Source organism: Trachypithecus francoisi, unplaced genomic scaffold, assembly GCF_009764315.1.
Source record: "Trachypithecus francoisi isolate TF-2019V2 unplaced genomic scaffold, Tfra_2.0 Lachesis_group3, whole genome shotgun sequence".
In the NCBI taxonomy this organism is placed as follows: Eukaryota; Metazoa; Chordata; class Mammalia; order Primates; family Cercopithecidae; genus Trachypithecus; species Trachypithecus francoisi.
Window position 1 is genome coordinate 85593100 of NW_022681468.1, and position 23240 is coordinate 85616339.

General features: G+C 43.5%; 3 non-coding genes across 3 annotated transcripts; 1 reads left to right on the plus strand and 2 right to left on the minus strand.

The window, feature by feature from the left end:
* Positions 1–9008: 9008 nt before the first annotated feature.
* Positions 9009–9080, minus strand: TRNAP-UGG. The gene has a single exon. It is a non-coding gene; the product is annotated as a tRNA-Pro (tRNA).
* A 1749-nt stretch (positions 9081–10829) lies between these two features.
* TRNAT-UGU lies at positions 10830–10902 on the plus strand. The gene has a single exon. It is a non-coding gene; the product is annotated as a tRNA-Thr (tRNA).
* Positions 10903–16503: 5601 nt separating this feature from the next.
* Positions 16504–16585, minus strand: TRNAL-UAG. Its single transcript has one exon. It is a non-coding gene; the product is annotated as a tRNA-Leu (tRNA).
* Positions 16586–23240: the final 6655 nt, after the last annotated feature.

Below are 23240 nucleotides of genomic sequence, written 5' to 3' on the forward strand. Positions count from 1 at the left end.
TCAAACTCCTGGCCTCAAGTGATCCACCCACCTCAGCCTCCCAAAGTGCTGGGATTACAGGTGTGAGCCACCATGCCTGGTCTTGTTGTCATTTTTAAAAATCATATTTTGAAATCCAGACATTCTCATTATCATGCTCCTTTCCATCATCATTATGGACATCACCAAAAGACTGAATTCTGGAACTACTAATGAATTCCCAGGTCATCAGTTCACACTTCTCTTTCAGGCAAAATTTCTTGATCCTAGATCATACCTAATAATAATAATGCTTATTATTATTATTGATATATCGTGATCAATATCATCAACACTTCCTAAGACCTTCCAACCTGTGCGTCTTAACCTAAGAGTCCGTGGTCATGTAGGGAATCTAAGGGTGGGTTTCAGAAAATGTATATGCCTGATAGGTATCTAAATTTTATGTGCTTGAATATATATGCATTTGTCTGAGAAGAGGAACCATAGCTTTAATTCAACATTTAAATCCATGTGTGCACTCTCTTCAAAAGCTAGAAACTGATTGAGAGTCTAAGTAGAGCCTTCCAACTGTTTATGCAAATCAAGAATTTTAAGAAAAACTTCCTTACAGATATAAAATGAAGTAAAAATAGATTATCTGTATATTTTTGTATATACTTTTTAGAAAAATTTACATTTACTACTAGAGGAAACAGAGGTGAAGCAAATTTAATAAAGAGACTTAATTATTTCTCTGTGGTAATTCCAGGTGCCTTTGGAAAAGCAGATCAATGAGGGATTTCTTGAATATAGCATTTACTGTATTCTTCTGGTGCGCACTTTATTACAATGATAAAGACATCTTCACTCGTTTTCTCATTGGATTATGTTTCATTCATTTGTTCATCTTTTTACATTCTTGTATCTGTTGTGTTAAATCTTCTTTTGTTCTCAGTAAAATCAAGATTGGAAAAAAGAGCTTTCATATTAAAGAGTTAAGAATGCCACATAGGCTGGACGCAGTGGTTCACGCCTGTAATCCTAGCACTTTGGAAGGCTGAGACGGGTGGATCATCTGAGATCAGGAGTTTGTAGACCAGTCTGGCCAACATGGTGAAACCCTGCCTCTACAAAAATGCAAAAATTAGCTGGACGTGGTAGTGGGCACCTGTAATCGCAGCTACCGAAAAGGGCAATTTTATATAATCTCATTATATAAGGAGGGAGGAGAATCGCTGAACCCAGGGGACAGAGGTTGCAGTGAGCCAAGGTTGTGCCACGTCACTCCAGCCTGGGCGAAAGAGCAAAACTCCAGCTAAAAAAAAAAAGAAGAAGAATACCAAATATTGTTGTATCTACCAAGAACCAAACTTTGTAGTAAATTTTATCTGCTTTATTGGACATTTGAAAAGGGAATGGGGATTCCTATTCATGGTGCCTTTGGAAATCTTGGAAACAAGTATTTATTTATTCATTTCTTCATTCAGCAAAGGTCTGTGAAGAATCTTTGTTGAACACTGTGATATACGAATATATGCTAAGATGAACAAGAATAATTTGTTTGTAACCTCAAGCAGCTTGAACTTTAGAGGGGAGAACTAAGGGACAGATAACAATTTAAGGGAATGTGGATGATAAGGAGGTTTACAAAAGCTGCAAAACTGGCAAACTGAGTATTAGCCTCAAAAGAGTTAGCCATAAGCATCAGTGGGCATAGAAAATAGAAATGTTTTTATCTGGTTCTATTCACAACGCATGCAAACACACTAGATAATTTTATTCCAAAATATTTCTGAGTATTAAAGAAATGGAAAGAATGATTGATTCAAAGGGTGAAAATAATTCTTCTGGAGTGATCTAGAAGTGTTGCCCAGAGAGGAGATGAAATAGTGCCTTAAAAATTACCTAGTTTCATGAAACATAAAAATCTGAAGTCCATTCCAGCCACTGGGCAAGGAAAGGAATTCATGTAACAATTTATAGCATTTCTTGAAGTAATTGCCCCATATTATGGCAATAAAGCACGTTAAGCCATCCGTTTTCAACATGTGTTTCATTGTGAAAAATAACTTTGGGCTCAATTCAATAAAATTTGTTAAATACCGTGTTATAGGAAGTAAGTTGGAATGTTAGAGGTACAAATATTGGCCCCTGCCATCAAGGAATGCATAGACTTTTGGGGTAGACATAATACATATGAATATATAAATATACAATTTTTTTTCTGTTTTTGAGACAGAATCTTGCTCTGTTGCCCATGCTGGAAACCAATGGCATGATCTCAGCTCACTTCAACCTTTGCCTCCGGGATTCAAGTGACTCTCCTGCCTCAGCCTCCTGAGTAGCTGGGATTACAGGCACCCCTCACCAAGCCCGGGTAATTTTTTTATTTTTTAGTAGAGATGGGGTTTCCCCATGTCGATCAGGCTCAAACTCCTGACCTCAGGTGATCCACCTGCCTCGGCCTCCCAAAGTGCTGGGATTATAGGCATGAGCCACCGCGTCTGGCCCATAAATACATAAATATATGCATACACACACATCTACCTATCTATTGATCAATTGATCTATCCATCTACACATATGGGACTGTGGGCTAAAATGTAAAATATAATAAGACTTCTTTTTTCTTTCTTTCTTTTTGTTTTTTTGAGACAGAGCCTTGCTCTTTGCTCTTGTCACCCAGGCTGGAGTGCAATGGCGCTATCTTGGCTCACTGCAACCTCCGCCTCCCGAGTTCAAGCGATTCTCCGGCCTCAGCCTCCGGAGTAGCTGGGATTACAGTCGCCCGCCACCATGCCCAGCTAATTTTTGTATTTTTAGTAGAGGCGGGGTTTCGCCATGTTGGCCAGACTGGTCTCGAATTCCTGACCTCAGATGATCGGCCCGCCTCGATCTTCCAAAGTGCTGGGATTACGGGCGTGAACCACTGCGCCCGGGCCAAGACTATTTTAAAATTTAAAAATGACTCTAAGAAGATGTAATTTTACTAACAAGGCATAAGATAATTGAACATGATTATGAAAAGAAATATCACAATAAAAACTATACCAGGGAGCAAAATTTTAAAACGTATGAATACTTTGTAGTGTATCTGAGAAAGTAAATTTGGATCCATTTTTGAGAAGATAAATGCGACTATAAATTTATATAATGAACTAATTATTATACTGTGGACATAGGGGGAAAAGATTACTAAAAAAATAAATGTTAGCCGGTGAGGGTGGCTCACACCTGTAATCCCAGCACTTTGGGAGGCCAAGGCAGGCAGATCACAAGGTCAGGAGTTTGAGACCAGCCTGGCCAACATAGTGAAACCCCGTCTCTACTAAAAATAAAAAAATTAGCTGGGCATGATGGTGAGTGCCTGTAGTCCCAGCTACCTGGGAGGCTGAGGCAGGAGAATCTCTTGAACTCAGGAGGCAGAGCTTGTGGTAAGCTGAGATTCCTCCACTGTACTCCAGCCTGGGCAACAGACCCAGACTCTGTCTCAAAACAAACAAACAAACAAAAATACAAAAATTAGCTGGCCTGGTGGTGCGTGCATGTAGTCCCAGCTACTCAGGAGGCTGATACAGGAGTATCGCTTGAACCTGGGAGGCTGAGGTTAACAGCGAGCCAAGATTGTGCCACTGCACTCAAGTTGAGCAACAGAGCAAGACTCCGTCTCAAAAAAAAAAAGTAAGTGTTTTACTTTGCCAAGATTAAGATGGATCTGGTGAAATTAGCCATTCCCCTGATATAAAAAATGTATTGGTTTAATAGTACATTGACTAATCAGATTGGTAATCACAGAGTTTCTCGAATTTCTTTTTTTTTTTTTCGGAGATGGAGTTTCACTCTTGTTGCCCAGGCTGGAGGGCAATGGTATGATCTCAGCTCATCGCAACCTCCACCTCCCAGGTTCAAGCGATTCTCCTGCCTCAGCCTCCTGAGTAGCTGGGATTACAGGCTTGCGCCACCACACCCGGCTAATTTTGTATTTTTAGCAGAGACGGGGGTTTCTCCATGTTGGTCAGGCTGGTCTTGAACTCCCGACCTCAGGTGATCTGCTTGCCTCACCCTCCCACAGTGCTGGGATTACAAGCGTGAGCCACCGCACCCGGCTTCAATTTTCTATAAAAGTACCATGACAAGCGTCTTTATTCAAACTATTATATGAAATAAATTTGCCTGAAATTTTGGTATGATAGTATGTGTGGATTGAGTGCGCATATGAGTGTGTGCTTGCATATAACAGTGATACCAACTTGTGTGTCCATGAAAGTTTGTGATTAAATAAAAGAATAAATAAAAATCTGTTTATTGATGTTTATTTCTAAGCTTTCCTTTCTAAGATCTTACCTTCATTGACATGAAATTTGTATTTTGTTTTTAAATATACAGTTAAGACAGAATATACTTAGTTTAGAAGAAGTAGAAAATGCTTCTGTTTGCATCATTTCACATATAAAACTCTTAATAAGGCCAGGTGCAGTGGCTTATGCCTACAATCCCAGCATGTTGGAAAGCCAACAAGGGGGATTGCTTGAACCTGGGAGTTCCAGGCTGCAGTGAGCCATGATTGCATTACTGTACTCCAGTCTGGGCTACAGGGTGAGACCTTGTCTCAAAAATTAAATAAATAAATAAAACTCTTAATGACATCATCGATAATGACAATGATGCTGAACTCAGCAAGCTTATTTTACTCCTTATACTTATCTCAGCAGAGTTTGGCACGACTGATCTTGTCCTCTTGCTTGAAATAGTATGTTCTTTGTTATTTATTTATTTATTTTATTTCAATTGTTTTATGGGAACAGGTGGTTTTTGGTTACATGAAGTTCTTTAGTGGTGATTTCTGAGATTTTGTGCACCCATCACCTGAGCAGTGTATACTGTAGGCAATATGAAGTCTTTTATCTTTTACTGCCCTCCCACCATTTCCCCAAGTTCCCAAAGTCCATTATTTCCTCCTTATGCCTTTGCATCCTCATAGCTTAGCTCTCACTTATAAGTGAGAACATACAATATTTGGTTTTCCATTCTTGAGTTACTTCACTTACAATAATGGTCTCCAACTCCATTCATTGCCATTATTTTGTTCCTTTTTATAGCTAAGTAGTATTCCATGGTGTATATGTACCACTTTATTTTTGTTTTTTTGAGCTGGAGTCTCACTCTGACACCCAGGCTGGAGTGCAGTGGCATGTTCTTGACTCACTGTAACCTCTGCCTCCTGGATTCAAGTGATTCTCCTGCCTCAGCCTCCCAAGTAGCTGGGATTACAAGCATGCACCACCATAGAGCCGGTTAGTAGAGACAGGGTTTCACCATGTTGGCTAGGCTGGTCTTGAACTCCTGACCTCAAGTGATCCACCCACCTCCATTTCCCAAAGTGTTGGAATTACAGGCATGAGCCACCATACCCGGCCAGTACAGCACATTTTCTTTATCCACTCGTTAGTTGGTGGACGTTTATGTTGGTTCCACATTTTTGCAACTGCAAATTGTGCTGCTATAAACATGTGTATGCAAGTGTCTTTTTCATATAATGACTTCTATTCCTTTGAGTAGATACTCAGTCATGGGATTGGTGGATTGAATGGTAGTTCTACTTTCAGTTCTTTAAGGAATCTCCATATTGTTTTCCATAGTGGTTGTACTAGTTTACATTCCCACCAGCAGTGTACAAATGTTCCCTTTTCACCACATTCACACCAACATCTATTATTTTTTTATTTTTTAATTATGGCCATTCTTGCAGGATCAAGGTGGTATCTCATTGTGGTGTTAACTGTGCATTTCCCTGATAATTCGTGACGTTGAGTATTTTTTCATGTTTATTGGCCACTTGTATATCTCATTTTGAGAAATGTCTATTCATGTCCTTTGCCCACTCTTTCATGGGATTATTTGCTTTTTTCTTGCTGATTTGTTTTATTTCCTGGTAAATTCTGGATATTTGAATCCTGTGTTGGATGCATAGTTTGTGAATATTTTCTCTCACTCTGTGGGTTGTCTTACTCTGCCGATTATTTCCTTTGCTGTGCAGAAGCTTTTTAGTTTAATTAGGTCTCATTTATTTTGGTTTTTGCTGCATTTGCTTTTGGGTTCTTGGTAATGAATTATTTGCCTAAGTCAATGTTTAGAAGAGTTTTTCTGATGCTATCTTCTAGAGTTTTTATGATTTCAGGTCTTTGATCTAAGTCTTTGATCCATCTTGAGTTGATTTTTGTATAAGGTGAGAGATGAGGATCGAATTTCATTCCTTTGCATATGGCCTGCCAATTATTCCAGCACCATTTGTTGAATAGGGTGTCCTTTGCCCACTTTATGTTTTTATATGCTTTTTCAAAGATTAGTTGACTGTAAGTAGTTGTTTTTTTTTTTTTTTTTTTTTTTTTTGAGACGGAGTCTCGCTCTGTCACTCAGGCTAGAGTGCAGTGGCCAGATCTCAGCTCACTGCAAGCTCCGCCTCCCGGGTTCACGCCATTCTCCTGCCTCAGCCTCCCGAGTGGCTGGGACTACAGGTGCCCACCACTTCACCCGCCTAGTTTTTTGCATTTTTTAGTAGAGAGGGGGTTTCATCGTGTTAGCCAGGATGGTCTGGATCTCCTGACCTCGTGATCCGCACGTCTTGGCCTCTCAAAGTGCTGGGATTACAGGCTTGAGCCACTGCGCCTGGCCGTAGTTGGTTTTTTTTCTGGGTTCTCTATTCTGTTACATTGGTCTACATGTTTTGTTTTGTTTTATCAGTACCATGCTGTTTTGGTAACTATAGCCTTGCAGTATAGTTTGAAGACAGGTAATGTGATGCCTCCAGATTTGTTCTTTACACTTAGCTTTGCTTGGGGGCTATGCAGGCTCCTTTTTTGGATTCATGTGAATTTTAGGATTGTTTTTTCTAGTTCTGAGAAGAATGACGATGGTATTTTGATGGGAATTGTATTGAATCCGTAGATTGCTTTTGGCAGTACGGTCATTTTCACAATATTGATTCTATCCATCCATGAGCATGGGATATATTTTCATTTGTTTTTGTCATCTATGATTTCTTTCAGCAGTATTTTGTAATTTTCCTTGTAGAGATCTTTCACCTCCTTGATTAAGCATATTGCTATTTTATTTTTTATTTTTGAAGCTGTTGTAAAAGGGATTGAGTTCTTGATTTGATTCTCAGCTTGGTTATTGTTGGCATATAGCAGTGCTACTGACTGTACATTGATATTGTATCCTGAAACTTTACTGAATTCATTGATCACATCCAGGAGCTTTTTGGATGGGTCTTTAGGGTTTTCTAGGTATTCGATCATATCATCAGCAAACAGTGACAGTTTGACTTCCTCTTTTCCAATTTGGATGCCCTTTGTTTTTTTCTCTTGTCTCATTGCTCTGGCTAGGACTTCCAGTACTATGTTGAATAGAAATGGTGAAGGTAGGCATCCTTGCCTTGTTCCAGGAGGAATGCTTTTAACTTTTCCCTGTTGGCTGTTGGTTTGTCATAGATGGCTTTTGTTACCTTGAGATATGTCCCTTCTATGCTGATTTTACTGATGGTTTTGATCATAAAGGGATGCTGGATTTCATTAAATGCTTTTTTCTGCATCTATTGAGATCATCATATTATTTTTATTTTTAATTCTGTTTATGTGATGTATCACAGACACTATATCCAATTTCCTGTTGGGCATATCCACTGGCAACTGTTCAGCAAAGACAAACTCCCAGGCTAGACATCTCACCTCTCCCACCGGCCAAACACCCTGGAAGTCAGGGCATGTTGGTAGATTCTTCCTTTTCTCCTCCCTTCCTATGATCATCCATCAGAACACCCCTTATTTTCTTCTGGACACATAACTCTTCCAAGGGAAACCTCAGAAAGGACAAATATAATTAGTCTAGACAGAAATCCTGTTAAAAATTCCTCTTTTTTTTTTTTGAGACGGAGTTTTGCTCTTGTTGCCCAGGCTGGAGCACAATAGCACAATCTTGGCTCGCTGCAATCTCTGCCTCCTGGGTTTGAACAATTCTCCTGCCTCAGCGTCCCGAGTAACTGGGATTACAGGCGGGTGCCATCATGTCTGATTATTTTGTATTTTTAGTAGAGATGGAGTTTCACCATGTTGGTCAGGCTGGTCTCCTAACCTCAGGTGATCCACCCACCTCGGCCTCCCAAAGTGCTGGGATTACAGGCATGAGCCACCGCGCTCGGCCTAAAGATTCCTTTCTAAACAAGCTGCTTAGAAAGACAAGCAACTCTGAAGCTCCCATCATCCCAGCAGTTCATTGCGAGGACAACTTCTTCACTCCAGAATCGAACCACACTCAAGGATTATAGGTAGACATCCAACAGTAGAACCTGTTGATTGTTCAGATGAGTTGTCAAAGAGCACTAAAGGGACTGGTGGATTCTTGCCAGAAGTGGCAAAAACGACTATTCCTATGTTATACTGTGTTTTTGAAAATAACACCTGGAAACAATTCAATTGCGCTTCCTTAAACAAAATGAATGTCTGTGTCCTCTAAGCCCTCAAGTTCCCAGGACTGTGACTTTGCATTCGAATGATGCAACAGCGCTTGCAACTGTGAGATACGCAGTCTCACTAGAACAACCAAGAGTGCAACAGCGCCCTGTGGAGCAGCGCCAAGGCCAGAGCAAAGGCTGGATCACCTCGCAGTCAGGGACTCAGAAAGCGGGCGTTATCGGGACATTGTGACTCTAACATGCCTTCAGGTAGCAATCTTTTCCCTACGAAGTGACCTAGTGAGAAGTGCACTAGTTTGTTCCACACAAAATACTGGGTAAGAACTGCCCGTACACTCTCCTCCTGACAAAAGATCCTGTCAGAGCCGGTCTGGGAGCCTCGATCTGTGATGAAGATCTTGGCGCTTTGTAGCGCCTTCCTTGTCTTTGATTCTTTCAGCAAAAGCTGCCCCTTTGCTCAACAATCTCATCCCCCGCAGGTCGAGTTTGAAGGGGCCCTTCAAGCTAGGTGACCTAGCCGTGGTGGCGATTCCATTGTTAACTACTGGCCTTAAACAGGGAAAGATGAAACAGAAACGGGCTCGTCCGGGATTTGAACCCGGGACCTCTCGCACCCAAAGCGAGAATCATACCACTAGACCAACGAGCCAGAATTGGAGTGATGTTTTTCTCTAAGAGTGTTCATTTTTTGTTGTTGTTGTAGCCCAACACTTGAACAGCTTTGATTCCTTTCGAGTCCAGTGATTTTCTCCAGACCCCAGGAAAGCCAACGTGAGGGTTCGGAAAGATCCGAGCCGCAGCTTTCCGCAGGTAGAAACGTTCATTTCAGGATCCCGGCCCAGCTGTGTCGGTCAATGGACAGGAAGGGTTTGAGTACTCAAAGGGACTGAACCATTTAAGGTGGCCGGTGGTTGGAGGACCCAGGAAAAACAAGAACGACCGATTTCACTCGCCGAAAGATAAAGGTCACCGCGGGACTTGCAGGGGAAAATGTCGAACCAACATTACCAAAGATGTTGAGCTCTAAAAGCCACTACCTCAGACCTCTCGCCTACAGCACCCAGCACTCCATGTGGGTGCTTTGGCCTTTCGCTTTCAGCTTTAGTTGATTACCTCTGTATTTAATTTTAGATTAAGGTGTCTTTCAAGGCGCCCAAGAGGTGCCGTCGGGGAAAAGTTGCTCTCTGCCCACACTCTCTTCTGTAGAAGCCCACTTCTCTACCACTCAAAAGGTCGGGGGAGGATTGTCTTTACTCAGCAGCCTTTTCTACTTGGGAACCGAAGCTCCCGGGCTCTTGCTCTAACCTTACCAGGGCGCAGCAGTGTCTGCCTTGATCACATTACTTGCCCTGCGCCAAGCTCGCCCCCGGCCAGTGGGAGCTGTCTAGTGAATGAGAACCTCCTGGTCAGGCTGACACCAAAGGAGAGAAAAGAAGAGAAACTCTTCCTCCCCAACCTTCCCATGCGACGAAGCCACTTTTATTCTTTCTGGACTTCAAGTTGGCGCTTAGAAAAGCCCGGAGGCCCAAAGAGAAGGAGCTGCCGCCCGGACTCCGAGAGGCTAGGAAGAGGAGCGTTAAAGGACCAAGGAAAGGGCTGGACCCCTTCTAGCCACCTCTGCTTCAGGTAACTTAGAGGAATCTGTGACCGAGACTGACTCCGCTGAAAGTCTGGGGGAGATCTGGAAGCCTTCGTGCCCTCACTGTGTCCACCCCCAAACTGAAGGCCCGAGGGGTACGTCCTGTGCTTGAAGACAGCCGCCTCCCGTTTCAAAACAACCCCAATCTCAGACTAAGAGAGTTGGATTAAGAATCTAAGTGGGTTGGGAGAATGTCTCTGATCACTCTTGCATTCTCTTCCGTAATGAAACGCACCCTGACCCTGATGTTGTTCGACAGTTGGGACTTGTCAAGCCTGATGCTGGGGAGCATATACCGTGGAGCATGCGTTGTTAAGATAGCAATATATATTAATGCTCGTGTCTTTTATGGTTTGTTTGTTCGTTTTTGATGAGCAAGCAAACTGAAAACTCATCTCTTTTAAAGAACGTAAGTCATTTGCCGAGCGAAACATATACTTTTAATTTTAGTAATAAAAATAGAGCCACTTTTAAAAGATAATAATTCAGCTATCTCCAAAGAAGCAAATAATCCAGAATTTAAAAGTTGGAATGAATAATCATTACTTTTTATTAAATAATTCTGTTACTCCCCATTTTACCCTTACAGTGACTTGCATTCCAGTCCAGGCCTGGTCAAGAAAATGTTTTTTTCTTGTACGTAAGAGTCACGTCCTTCAAAAATTCCTTTTAAGGTATTTCTTATTTAGACGTAAATACTAGTTACCTAGTATTTTATCTGCATAATTGATTGATTGTTAAATGCACGCTGTGCGTTGCGGCTCCATAGCTCAGGGGTTAGAGCACTGGTCTTGTAAACCAGGGGTCGCGAGTTCAAATCTCGCTGGGGCCTTAACAACAGGGTTTTTTTGTTTTTGTTTTTATTTTTTTTCCCCTTCCCCCCCTCAAAAGAGCAGGAGCTTTTTAGCCTTTTCAATGCTGAAACAGACTAGTGAAGAAAGGAAGCACTTGATGATCTTTCCGTGAAAGCCAGATCCTGGATTTGAGACGAAAACGTACAGCGTCGGATTCCTATGAAGGATATCGGGAAAACAGGTGTTTGTACCCTGCAGTAAGCGAGGAAGAAACTAGATTGCTCACGTCTCTAGGAGAAAAGTGCTAGACTTGGTCCATATCTCTGTGTTTGTGGGGAAGAGATCTAACCTAATCTGCTGATAGCCATGTTCCCCGGAGTCCTGCGCACTTCTCCACTTGCAGACTGCTGGTGGTCCGTTCCTGCCATCCTGGGGCGAAAACTGGCTCGCAGATTACTCTGAGGGCAGCCTAATTCAGAAGCTACGCAGATTCACCCCAAGCCGGTGGCTTCAGCTCTGTTTCCATTCTCACTACCTCCTACTCAGATCTCACTTCCTACTGCCTCAAGGCTGCTCCCAGGACTCAGTTCTATAGATCTGGCTCTCTGGAAACTTCTTGAACTCTAATCTGAGTCCAAATACAAAGAAGTCAGGTGTCTCACCAGCAGCTACTCAATGCACAAATATCTACACTAACATCTCTCATGGACAATTTTCCATAGCTCAGCTGGTAGAGCGGAGGACTGTAGGAGTTTATAACTACGGCCATCCTTAAGGTCGCCGGTTCCATTCTGCCCGTGTTTTCGTGTTTCAGTCTACTCAGCCAACAGAAGGTTTCATTAATGTATCCTCCTAACCCAAAGACTGTGAAGCACTAATTGGGTTTCTATTTTCAGGCAACGAAAGAACATTTTGCTGACCATGAACCTTAATTTTATGCGTCCTCTGTGATTCTGCAGTAGAGGTGATTCTGTTTACTCACGAGGTGTAAATTAATGACGTTCTTTTTAGATTTGAATCAATCTCCTAATCTGTAAGACTAGTTAACATTGAGTGGATAATGGGTAACATCCCTAAACCTCACCCCCAAACCCTACACTTTTTCATTACGGTGAATAATTCATACTAGACAATTCAGGGTTTAAGGAGAAATACTTCAGAAAGGCCTGCCCCTCAAAAGGATCTAAACAAATGATACCGAGAATAAGCAAAAGGTCAAGTATGCATATGGAAAATCTTCCTTCCCTAATAAGAAATCAAATTGGAAACTATTTATTAACATCTAATACTGATAAGAACATTCTTGTAGAATGTCATGGCTTTCTGGAGGACAATTTAGGCATTATAAATCAAGAACTCTAAAAAGACATTGTATTTAATCAAGTATTCTATTTCTACTTTTAGAAATTTATTACTCAAGAATGAAAAAAAATATATGCCAAAATCTGTTTATCTGTGGGTGACTGATATTCTTTATACTTTTATGTATTTTTCAAAATGTGCCACTTGTATACATTACATAAAAAAAACAGTTTTTACTTTATAAAATAAAGTTTAAAAATACCCCGTGCCATTATGGTAGACAATTTTTGCAGTTTCTTACAAAACCAAATACATGTTTCTCATACAATCAGCAATCACACTCTTAGGTACTTACCCAAATGAGTTGGATATATGTCCACACAGTACCCTTCACAGCTTTATGTATAATTAGCAGCTTTATGTATAATTGCCAAAACTTGGAAGCAATAAAGATATCCTTTAACAGGTGAATAAACTGTGCTATATCCACATAATGGAATATCAATCAGCCCTTAGAAGATATATGTTATCAAGAAATAAAAAGACATGGAAGTAAATTTAAAGGCATATTACTAAGTAAAAGAAGCCAATCTGAAATGCCTGTGTACTATATGATTTCAACTATATGACATTCTGGAAAAGGCAAAACAATGTAGACAGTAAAAGCATCGGCAGTTTCCAGGAGTTAGGTGAGAGGGATGAACGTGTGGAGCACAGAAGACTTTTAGGGCAGTGAAACTACTCTGTATGGTGTTATAATAGTGTATATATGTCATGATTATGATGCATTTGTTCGAGCTCATAGAATGTGCAGCACCAATAGTGAATCTTGATTTAAACTACAGACTTTGTTTAATAATGGTGTATCAATGTTAGTTGTAACAAATGTACCATACTGGTGCAGGATGTCCTTGATAAGGGAGGCTGTGGGGACAGAGGGCAGAATGTAAGAACTCTCTGTACTTTCCAGCCAGTTTTGCTGTAAACTTAAAACTGCTCTTGGATGTAAAATCTATTAATTTTTTAAAAACTTGATGACTTAAGTAATTCACAGTTTAGTTGAAGTAACAAAATAGATAACGCTGTGTTGATTTATTGATACTGCCATAAAGGTTTACAAAACGATATAGGACCACATTTAAGACAATGAAAGAGGGATCAGAATGGTGAGGAGGAACTAACTGAAGAGAGCTTCCTGAAGTTGAATTTTGAACTAGAATTTGACAGAAATATTGATGCAAGCTTAAGTGAGTTAGGGAGCCTTCCGATATGTGTGTATGGAGACAGATGTGTTGGGGGAAATGCCAGGGGACAGCAGGAAGGATAGGGGTTCAGAATCATTTGGTGGTGCAGAGGTGATGCAGGCAGAAAAAAGGCAGGGATGATGAGTGGCATGAATGAGGGGAGATAGAAACAAGTCAGCATCCTTCCATCAACAGGAGAGGGAATTAACTGAAACTAAGGGACAGTGAAAAGAGTAAAACAATATAAGCAAAAACATTCTGAGGTGGTGCTCTTGAGAGTCTGGGGAATGCTAGTGTCCTTGGTGGATGGAGAGAGTGCTGGAATGTGGAAAATGCTGGCCTGGCGGGGAGGAGGAGAGGAAGAAGGAATGGAGGAAATTTCAGTGCACTTTATTTCAATAGAAATGATGGCCTCTATGGAGCTGAAAACATCCAGCTAGATAGATCAGGTTTCTGGGAGTCACTAGAAGGAGGTGAACAGAAAAACAAAAATTAACCCAGTCTCAAGATAATGCACAGAATTACTTTTCAGGAAGAAGGGAAAACAAACTGTCAGCCTGAAATAATCAAAAGGGTAAGACTCTAATTTAAAGAGAGTTTACTCAAACCAAAACTGTGAGGATGGGCCACCTGGAAATACCAACTCCAAAGGAATAGGGTCAGCATTCTGAAGAAGGAAAGTTGAGGTTTTATTTGTATAGGCAGAGACAGAGGAGTTTTTAGCAGGATTACAACATTATTCATGATTCATACACTGTTCATACAAGGTTGGCACATAGTTACAGCCATTTGATTGGTTATAGGTAGTGTTTCTTTTTGGCAAGGGTACATTTAACATTTTTTGTAGAGGGCATAATAATCATGGGTTTTCTGTTATCTGGTCTAAGCAAACAAAGCAGGACAAGACAAAGGGAAATTCATCTATAACGAGGGTCATTAATTAAGAAGACTGTAGGTTTTTTTTCTTGATGTCCTTTAATTCTCTCTGGTACACACAGAACCAGAAAAATAAGAAAGTGAGTTAATCTATAATGTGAGAAAGAAGTTGTAACCATATGTGACTCAGATCACAGTCACATCTCTCTGAAGGCTTAGAGCATTGTGGCGGTGGGTGGGGGTGTTCCAACAACTTTTAAATTTGATTTATTTTCATAAAACAGAATTGGAAGACAGAACAATTGCCTTGTGGAAAAAGGAAGAACAATGATACAGAAATTATGCAAACAGAGAATTTTATAAAAGTGCCAGGAAGGTCCAATTTATCCACAGATATAGAGATATTTTCCCTCGACTAGGCACTGGGAGCAAAACATGCCTTGTCTCTCGATTTCTGAGAGAAGCAAAACAAAAGGCTTCTTTTGTGAACATCTTGGGGGCCCAAGATATTTCTTGGTGATAGGTGGGTGAAAAAGAAGGGAACTGGTCTGGAGGAGTCATCAAAGTGAAATGGAAGATGTTCTGGGAGTGCACGGAAGAGGATTTTGAATGAGTAGGGAGGAAGATATAAAAAGGAGGGCAGAGTCAAAAAGTGGCATGAGGCTAGGCGCCCAGGAGTTCAAGATCAACCTGGGCGACCTAGAGAGACCATGCCCCTCCCCATTCCCGCCGAATCCCTGGGCTCTACCAAAATAAAAAAGTAAGTAAGCAAACAACCGGGCGTGGGTGTGATAGTGTAGAACTGTGATCCTAGCTCCTTGGGAGACAGACGGGAGGATCGCTTGAGCCTGGGAGCTCGAGGCTGCAATGAGTAGTGATCGCATCACTGCACTCCAGCCTGGTTGGCATGACACTTGGTTCTTGCACAGAGTCGCTGTTCTCTGCTCAGTTTCTTTCATTCATTCCTCATGTCACCGCAGCGAAATCTCTCCCCCAGGAAGCTGCCTGGTCAAATCCATGAGTACTTCTGTAGGTGACAGGCTGTAGTGGCTGAAAAACGCAGTAGGACAACCATTCTGAGACGATACCACTAAATAGGCCCTGAGTGTATCCCTTCTAATTTTCCACAGTGGGTAATTTTCTACGCGAGTATTGTAGCTGGGTAGTTCAGAAACCCGAACTGTCGCCACCACCGTTACCTGATTCACTTGGAAGGGGCAGGAGGGTGACTAAACCCACAACATTCACAGACGCCCCCTGGGCCCAATGAACGGAGTTAGTCAAGAATCCGTTTTGAAGTGTTTTTGAATCACAAACTCAAAATAACTGTTTACTTGTCTTCTCCCCATTCCCCATGAGATAATGATCCCTGAATGAGAGCATGAACCTTGCTGAGTGTATTTTTTAGACGGAGTCTTACTCTCTCGCCAGTGCTAGAGTGCAGTGGCGCGATCTTGGCTCACTGCAACCTCCGTCTCCCGGGTTCAAGCGATTCCCCCGCCTCAACCTCCCGTATAGCTGGGACTACAGGTCCGTCCGCGCCACCACGCCCGGCTTTTATTTTTTTTACTAGGACGGGGTTTCACCATGTTGGTCAGGATGGTCTCGATCTCCTGACCTCTTGATCCGCCCACCTCGGCCTCCCAAAGTGCTGGGATTACAGGTGTGAGCTACTGCGCCCGGCCGCTGAGTTTTTGCGTTCCCCATCCATCCATCCATCCATCCATCATGTTCAATTACAAAAGTAACGTGGTTAGAACCAAAATAGGGTCTGGGCAGGATATTTCGCGAGCACAGAGCTGCAACTCCTAAAGCAGTCTCGGCCGCGGGCAGATGGGACCAATGGGAAAGTTTCTGGAAAAACTTGCTGACCATCTTATGCTTAAATTAGGTAATGACAATAATTCAATGCGAGCGTGTATTTTAGAAGAGAACTGAACTTTCCTAATTGCGGGAACCCAAATGGTGCAGTGCAAAAACTGGGATCCAGGGAGTCAGTACGTGTAAGGTAGGAGAGACCGCGGACAAGGAGGCCTCCCTCCCTCCCTAACCGACACTATTCCCAATCGGAAACCTAGGCGATTTTAATCTTGAACACAGAATTCAGAAGAACTAATGCTGTGCAATCCGGCAGCGTCCTGGGGAAGGAAGATTTAATTTCCTTAATAGCTAGAATTTGTTGGCACTTCAGAATCCTTGCTGGATAAAACATACCACTGGCAGTGGTGGGATTCGAACCCACGCCCCCGGAGAGACTGGAGCCTAAATCCAGCGCCTTAGACCGCTCGGCCACACTACCACACGAGTTGTCACTGTTTGCAATTACCTTCTTCATTCTCTCAACATTTTGCCCCAGCGTGCAAGTGCAAAATTCTGAACTTCGCGGGAACAGAGCTCCGGAAAGCATTTTAGTTCATCCTTAGGAATTTAAGCAAACGCAAGGAGAGGAGGAATTACTGAATTTTCACTCGCCCCGGGAAGTGTGGGCTAGCAGGTAATCGACAATTATTAGCGTCAATGTCTCTGGAAGACCTTTATCTTTTCCTTAACCTAGGCAATAAAACACGGAAACTTTAAAAATTCTATGGTGATGTGCAAGTTATTCGAGAAGACTGAATAATAAGAACTCTTTGCTGTTGGATCGTGGTTCTGTGGGTACAAATATCTCTTAGAGTGCCATGGGGTCGAAGTTCAGATCACTTAATAGGCGCCCTTTAGTTCACAGACCTGTAAGCCTGTCACTGCGTTCAAAGGAAACTCGATGGTCGCTCCCTCCTGCAGTTTGAGCATGGCGAGGTTGGGTGTAATTGTTGAGGAAGAAGGCCACTCTGCACGCTCAGGTAGACCGACGCCCATGCCCACGGTAGAATCACGGTTTCCTTTCATAAGGACCGAAGCGACCCCCAGAAGGCGGTCACATTTCAAGGGCATCCCCAGCTCAGAAAGGGTGGTTCCCGGGCTTCCCTGGAGCCCTGGTGCTGCTCATTCTCTTTTCTTTTCTTTTCTTTCCTTTCTTTTCCTCTCTCTCTCTCTTTCTCTCTCTCTCCTTCCTTCCTTCCTTCCTTCCTTCCTTCCTTCCTTCTTTTCTTTCTTTCTTTCTTTCTTTCTTTCTTTCTTTCTCTTTCTTTCTTTCTTTCTTTCTTTCTTTCTTTCTTTCTTTCTTTCTTTTTTTTCTCTCTCTCTTTCTTTCTCTTCTTTCTTTCCTTTCTCTCCTTCCTTCCTTCCCTCTTTCCTCTCTCTCTCTCTCTTTTCCCCCCTCCCTCCCTCCCTCCCTTTAGGCAGTATGGCTATTTTCATGATGTTGATTCTTCCTATCCATTAACATGGCCTGTTTTTCCAGTTGTTTGTGTCTTTTCTGATTTCCCTGAACAGTGGTTTGTAATTCTCTTTGAAGAGGTCCTTCACTTCCCTTGTTAGCTGTATTGCTAGGTATTTTATTCCCTTTGAAGCAATTGTGAATGGGAGTTCATTCCTAATTTGGCTCTCTACTTGCCTGCTGTTGTTGTATAGGAATGCTAGCAGTTTTTGTACATTGATTTTGTATCCTGAGGCTTTGCTGAAGTTGCTTATCAGCTTGCTTGCTTGCTTGCTTTCTTTCTTTCTTTCTTTCTTTCTTTCTTTCTTTCTTTTCCTTCTTTCTTTCTTTCTTTCCTTCCTTCTTTCTTTCTTTCTTCTTTCTTTCTTTCACGGCGTCTCTATCTGTCGCCCAGGCTGGATAGGCGACACCCATGGCGGTGGTGCCATCTCGACTCACTGCAACCTCCACCTCCTGGGTTCAAGCGATTCTCCTGCCTTAGCCTCCTTGAATAGCTGGGAATACAGGCGTCCGCCACCACGGCCGGCTAATTTTTTGTATTTTTAGTAGAGATGGGTTTTCACCATGTTGGCCAGGCTGGTCTCGAAGTGCTGACCTCAGGTGATCCACTCGCCTCGGCCCCCCAAAGTGTTGGGATTACAGGCGTGAGCCACCCCACCTGGCAGCTTATCAGCTTTCTTAAGCTTTTGGGCTGAGATGAGGCGGTTTTCTAGATACAGGATCATGTCATCTGCAAACAGGAATAGTTTGACTTCCTCTCTTCCTATTTGAATGCCCTGTATTTCTTTCTCTTGCTTTATTGCTCTGGCCAGAACTTCCAATACTATGTTAACAGGTGTGGTGAGAGAGGGCATCCGTGTTTTGTGCCTGTTTTCAAGGGGAATGCTTCCAGCTTTTGCCCATTCAGTATGATGTCGGTTGTGGGTTTGTCATACATGGCTTTTATTATTTTGAGGTATGTTCCTTTAAAACCTAGATTATTGAGGGGTTTCAACATGAAGGGATGTTGAATTTTACAGAAAGCCTTTTCTTTTCTTTTCTTTTTTTTTTTTTTGAGACGAAGTCTCGCTCTGTCACCCAGGCTGGAGTGCTGTGGCCGGATCTCAGCTCACTGCAAGCTCCGCCTCCGGGTTCACGCCATTCTCCTGCCTCAGCCTGCCGGGTAGCTGGGACTACAGGCGCCGCCACGTCGCCAGGCTAGTTTTTTGTAGTTTTTAGTAGAGACGGGGTTTCACCGTGTTAGCCAGGATGGTCTCGATCTCCTGACCTCGTAATCCGCCCGTCTCGGCCTCCCAAAGTGCTGGGATTACAGGCTTGAGCCACCGCGCCCGGCCACAGAAAGCCTTTTCTGCATCTATTGAGATAGTCATATGTTGTACCATTTCTTTCTAAAGGAACAGAGGGAAAGCTAGAAAACAGTTTCGGAGGTGATACTTGGGGTCTCCCGCACCCAAAGCGGGAATCACTGACCTGCCAACAACCCCACTGGGCGCAAAGCCCTGGATTATGTATTATTTATATTCATTTTTGCTGTTTCCACTTGGCTGTTTTCTTGGTCTATGGATCCAGAAATTCTCCTGGGAGTCTAACTAAAGTTGCCTAATTTTAAGTGCTCCCTCTGTCCTCCATCTCAGTCACTCAAAACACCACAACCCTTTCTCGCCTCTCCTGGCCCTAGGCCTCTGAGGTCTCCCTGAAGCTCTGGTGACCCAACGGGTCAGGTTGAGGGCGAACAGAAAGGACAAAAGCGTTCTTCCCTGGGCCTTCGCGGGGGCGGGGGCGAAGGTACTGCGAGTTCAGGGTCACCGCTGCCAGGAGTTGGGGGAGGCGAGCAGAAAGGACGTTCTTTTTTTTTTTTTTTTTTTTTTTTTTTTGAGACGGAGTTTCGCTCTGTCGCCCAGGCTGGAGTGCAGTGGCCGGATCTCAGCTCACTGCAAGCTCCGCCTCCCGGGTTTACGCCATTCTCCTGCCTCAGCCTCCCGAGTAGCTGGGACTACAGGCGCCCGCCACCTCGCCCGGCTAGTTTTCTGTATTTTTAGTAGAGATGGGGTTTCACCGTGTTAGCCAGGATGGTCTGGATCTCCTGACCTCGTGATCCGCCCGTCTCGGCCTCCCAAAGTGCTGGGATTACAGGCTTGAGCCACCGCGCCCGGCCAGAAAGGACGTTCTTAAAAAGCAGCTTTAAAACAGGGCTCAGGGAGCACCGAATAAACGTAGAACCCAGGCAGGGAAGCGGGGTCGGCATAGGAGAGAGACGGGACGTTCGGAGGAGGTCGGAGGCAGGCTCTTCTCCCACCCCCGACCCACTCTAGTCCGGGCTCCCGGCGGTGCCTCCCAGACTCATCCGGTGTTACATCCACCTCTTCACGCCTCGTCGCCCTCTGGCGCCAGCACCCTCCTCCCCAACCTCCAGCTCACGGCAATCTAAGCTCGCTGGGTACCCATCGCGTAGGCCCTGACCAGGTCTCTTTCTCCCTAGAAGGAGGAGGTCAGCACCCAAGGCCCGCAGGCAGCATCTCCAAGGTTTTGAATCCAGCCGGATGGTCAAAGATATGGCCTCCTAGGCATCACTTAAGACTGAGAGATTAAAATACCCGTGGCCAGCCCCTGTGGCTGAATGGATTTTCACGCACGTCCGTGTGAAGAGACCACCAAACAGGCTTTGTGTGAGCAATAAAGCTTTTTAATCACCTGGGTGCAGGCGGGCTGAGTCTGAAAAGAGAGTCAGTGAAGGGAGATAGGGGTGGGGCCGTCTTATAGGATTTGGGTAGGTAAAGGGAAATTACAGTCAAAACGGGTTGTCCTCTGGTGGGCAGGGGTGGGGGGCTCACAAGATGCTCAGTGGGGGAGCTTTTTGAGCCACGATGAGCCAGGAGAAGGAATTTCACAAGGTAATGTCATCAGTTAAGGCAAGGACCGGTCCTTTTCACTTCTTTTGTAGTTAAGGCAAGGACCGGCCATTTTCACTTCTTTTGTGGTGGAAGGTCATCAGTTAAGGCAGGAACAGGCCATTTAAATTTCACTTATTTTGTGATTCTTCAGTTACTTCAAGCCATCTGGATGTATACGTGCAGGTCACAGGGGATATGAAGGCTTAGCTTGGTCTCAGAGACCTGACATGTATGACTACTAAGAAATTTCACTTTGTGTTTTCAAGCTCTGAAGGAAGTGTAAAGGTAAACTGAAGCTGGAGCCAAACCAGGAACGAAGACACAAGTCAAATGGCAGTGAGAATAGCCTTTATTAGGACTCGCCGGCAAGGTTCCTCGGTCCAAAGGTGCTGGCCGAGGAAGTCGCGCTGAGGGAGGAGGTAGGGGCTTTTTATAGCCCGAGAGGTAGGGAAGCTGGTTGTACAAACAGGGCCTGGGGGGTCTTGAAACTACTAGGGCAGGAGTCGAGTAACGGTCATGAGGAAGGTGTCTTTGGAAACTGTTAACCGAAACTGCTGTTTATGAACTTGTGGAATGCAGGTGAGCTGCAGGTCATGGGGGAGTGTGGTTGCCCAGCCGGAACCTCTGACATATGCAAGTCTGCTGGTGTGTTCAAAGAGGAAGGGAAGTCTCGAACAAAGGGCCAGCTATGCTGGGTGGCACCGCCATGTCGGGTCTAGATCCCTGCCTAACAGGAAGCCTTAGGGAAAAAGGAGTGTGAGCTTACTGCCTCCATCAGTACACACAAGTCTTTGCCAGGGTCAGAAGTGGAAAGACTAATGTTCTTAAGCTAGAGAGAATCCTAGGAATCCTGTGCCACCATCTCAATGTGTAGGCCCGGGAAGCATCAGCTTGAAAGAAAAAAAAAAAAAAGTGCCTGGGGCTCTTTATGACTTGAAACAGCAGTGGAGGGTGAATGGGAGGGGAGAGAACAAATATTTAAAGTATCTGTTGCACTATTATGCCTAGCATTGAGTCAATAAGAGACTTAGGGCCCATGAAGGGGCCTCATATTGAAACTTTTGATGAGATCTCCAGATGAGATTTTATAGTCACATTTATGTCTCTTTGTGTTTAAGTGTTAGTCTGATAAACATACCCACTATGGTTTGGATGTGGTTGATTTGTCCCCGCCAGAACTCATGTCAAAGTTTGGTTTCCAATGTATCGGGGTAGGGAGATGAGGCCTAGTAGGAGGTGTTTGGATCACAGTAGTAAATTCCTTATGAATGTCTTGGTGCCCTTCTCTCTGTAGTATGTGAGTTCTAGCTCTGGTGAGATTGGATTACTTCCTTTGGGAATGGATTAGTTCCCTGGGAGAGTGGGTTGTTATACAGCCAAGATGTCCTTTTTTTCTTTTTTTCCTCTTTGTATGTGTCTGCTTCCCCTTTGACTTTCTCTGCCATGTTTTGACCTAGCATAGTGGCCCTCACCAGGGGCCTGGCTGATGCTGGTAATATGCTTCTCCTACTTCCCAGGCTGCAGAACTGTGAGCTAAATAAACCTCTTTCTAAATTACTCAGCCTCAGGTATTCTATTATAGCAACACAAAACAATACTCCTTTGGCCAGGTGTGGTGGCTCACACCTGTAATCCCAGCATTTTGGGAGACTGAGACAGGCAGATTACTTGAGGTCAGGAGTTCAAGACCAGCCTGGACAACATGGTGAAACCCGTCTCTACAAAAAATACAAAAATTAGCTGGGCATGGTGGCATGTGCCTGTAATCCCAGCTACTCGGGAGGCTGAGGCAGGAGAATTGCTTGAACCCAGGAGGTGGAGGTTGCAGTGAGCCAAGATCGCACCACTGCACTCCAGCCTGGGCAACAGAGACTCCAGCTCAAAAACAACAGCAACAACAAAAACCTCGTAATACTTGTTTAAATAACCCATAGTTTCTTTATGTGTTGACTTTTTTTTTTTTTAATATTAAGATTCTCATGTGATGGAAGTGATCTGAGCCCATCTTGATCTTTTTTAGAGCCAGATCAGGCAACAAAAGGAACCAGTCAACAGGAAAGAACCTAGTCATCACAGCAGAGCCCTCTGGATTCCAGATCCTGGAATGCTGCAGGTTCAAATTCCTCAAACTGACAGGTGTCAGAGCACTTTCTTATCAAGAGAGAAAGTACCACACTCTCCTGTTCCTGGCTGAAGTTCCTTTACTAACAAGTGGGGATGGCTTCTCCTATTCAATTTCCTATTCAATGTTGCTCGAGTACCTATTTCCTGCCTTGTGCTCACAGGATCCTTCAGTAGGGAGGGAGGAAACTTGGCCTGTTCCTTTCAAGAAGTGGGTTGCACAGCTCAAACAGTAAGTGCCCTGAGACCCATAAGCCAGGTGTCTTGGCTTTCCTAGTAGAATGCCAAATTTGCTGCATACTTAATTGCCCAGCAAATAAAGCAAATGAATAACCACCCTTTTGGAAAGATGCCTGATACAAATACATGCAATGTGTTCGTCTGACTGGCACATGTCTATTCCTTCAGTCTTCAGCACAGGATGCCAGTATTCTAGGATCCAGCATTCTTTAATATTGTCGGAGAGTTTAACCTTGAATTTCCTGCTATCTATACCTTGTTAATAGTCCAGATGATGAAAATTTATAGATGAGCAAGAGATTTATTTAAGGCCTTACTATGCAAAGTGTGATTGGAGGCCAGCAGCATCAGCATCTTCTGGTAGCAGATTAGAAATGCAGAATCTC